The sequence below is a fragment of the Telopea speciosissima genome, chromosome 9 (genome assembly GCF_018873765.1).
Source record: "Telopea speciosissima isolate NSW1024214 ecotype Mountain lineage chromosome 9, Tspe_v1, whole genome shotgun sequence".
NCBI lineage: Eukaryota > Viridiplantae > Streptophyta > Magnoliopsida > Proteales > Proteaceae > Telopea > Telopea speciosissima.
The window spans coordinates 12,128,266-12,130,950 of NC_057924.1; positions in this window are offsets into that span (position 1 = coordinate 12,128,266).

Consider the following 2,685-nt stretch of genomic DNA (forward strand, 5'->3'; position numbering starts at 1 on the left):
CGGGCATCGATCGAGGTCGTAGGCACCAAGCGCGGTAAGACACTGATCGAGGCCATGGGCACCAGGCGCGGAGCGCCACTAGACGTTGGTTAAAATTCGAAAGAGCACGAGCCCCAGGTCAAAACCCAAACAAAGAATCCACAGCAAGGCACCAAGCCAAGGCAAGCAAAGGGTATATGCCACAATAAGCAAAGGCCCAAGACACTAAACCAAGCAAAGCACCAAGGGTAAGACAAGTGCCTAAGAGCTAAGCAAAATGCCCCTCCATGTGACAAATGATCAAACACTTAGGGGGCACGGTCATGGGACACAAGCCAAAGATCAAGCCAAAAGGTGAAAGAAGAAAAAGTTAGAAAGAGAGAGAGAAGATGGAAAGCAAAAAGTAAAAAGTGAAATGAAGACAAAGACATATATATCTACAAAAAAAGAGTGGGAAAAGACAAAAAGATGGGCAAGGAGGGGTTTGAACCTATGATCTCTCCCTCACCAAATTATTCACAAGCACACCCTCAGAGAAGAAATTATTTATAGGGAGCCCCCTAGTTGATATAAGGAGATGGAGGATACTCTCTTGAGCACTCCGTTCCAAGAGAGTGGGGAGCAAATGATGAACCCAAATTCACACCAACCAATCAGAGATCGCCACATGGCACGACCCAAAAGAGTGGACCAAGACAGAGTCAGTGAAACACCATCCACCAACACCCATGGGCGCGGCCACCCTTGGGCGCCAACCCCCTTGGGGGCATGGACCTCCCTGGGCGCCAACCCCCCTGGGGCGCGGACCCCTTCTCCGAACACGTCATCCTCGGGCACGGCTTCCCCGAACACGTCATCCCCAGGCATGGCTTCCCCGGACACGTCATCCCCGGGCACAGTCTCCCTCGAACACGACAGTCATCACCGCCATCAACAAGACACAGATCACATCACCAAGGACTTTAGGCCACGAGTCACGTAGTCTGAACGGACTCATTTACTGGGAACCTCATCTACCACGGAGATGAGGTCTATCCACCAAGGATGCCAAGTCTATCAAGGACACTACGTCTTACAAGAAGACGACTACTAAGTCTATCGTGACACCACGTCTCACGAGAAGACAACCTATCAAGGAGGAGCCCTGCTACTCAAGGACTCTATCACGTACGGCAAATACTCTACATCAACTGGGATTCTCCACACCGCCATACACTACTATAAAAGGCAAGGTACACAACCCCATCAGGGGACATCTTAACTCATATTGAATACTAATATTCATGTGTTTGCTCAGAGAAATCTAACTTAGGCATCGGAGAGTCCTAGGCCGGAACCACACCGGTTCTCCTTTGTCACCCAGGGTCTTTTGCAGGTTACGGCACTCGAAGGACCGTTGAGCGATTTGTTAATGCAACACAGTGCATAGGGCAAGGCACACACTCCCGGACAAAGCTCTTTTCCCCTTAATTTTTCTTAAAGTACCATTTTTCATTAAAAAAAAGTTACACGCTAAAAATAAAATGGCTGCTATTTTTTCTACTTTTTTCTATATTTTTTGGGAAAATATTTTCTGTGTCGGGGTCGCAGGCTGCGCCCAGACACATGGGAGGTGGGCCACATGACCGCCCCATCCCCTGAATGGTGGAAATGTCACCCCATGTATCTAGCTGCATCTTGCGCTGCGGCACAAAGAACAATGACCGGATGTCCTTTCTGAACGCTATGGTATAGTTGAATTCCAAACTAAAGTCCTCAAATATTGGATAGATTTTGGTGGGTGGCTTTGTATTGCTCTCCAATATTATTTGGATTAAAAGAAACTCCAAACGTTAAGAGGGTGTTTCTATAAGCTTCAACGTGTGGTGACTTTATCTGTCAAAGAGTATATTTGTGAGGCTGCAGCTCTTATGGATGCATTGCCTACTCCATTGGTCGTACTCTTTAATTTTTTGGAGTTTTTTCTCGACTAGCAAATGCTCCCTAAATTCTTGAAGCTTTCTAGGGCAAACCAGAGGAAGGATGGTATAAGTTGAACATTGATGGGATCAGGTTCCTCTCCAAGGACCTTAGCACCCAGGGCAGAGGGCACGCCAGGGGGCATCCAAGGGTTGGGTTGTGTCGCACACATCTTGGTGTGCGGCACAATCCAACGGTTGAATGCCCCCTAGGAATGCTGGGCTCCCTGGAGAGGAGCTCAATCCATGTTGATGGACATACTCTCGAGAACCTAGGCTAGAACTAGGGGTATCTTTAGAAAGTTTCTTGGGGTTCGTCTATGGTGTTTTCCAAATTTTCTTGAGGTGCAAACATACTATTTTGCTAAATTTGAAGCCCTTGCTTTTGGGTTGGAACTAGCTAGAGAGAAAGGTGTTTATAAGCTTTGGATTGAATTTGACGCTATGTCTATTGTTTTGGCCTCTACTTCCTCTAATATTCCATGGATCTTTCGGGCTAGGTGGTAAGTTCTTCAGTCATACTTGAGTGGGATCTATTGGTAAATTACCCATAACTTCCAACAAGCTAATGTGGTAGCCGATGTTTTCATGAAGGCGGTAACACGTTCTTGTTTGTCATTTTTTTATACGGACCGTCATTTAAGTTTTCTTGACATTGACTGCATGTGGGATGCTTTTGCTAGATCTAGGTTTTGTTTTCTCTAAATTTTTTTATGTTTCCTTGTTCATTATATAGATTTTCTTGTTG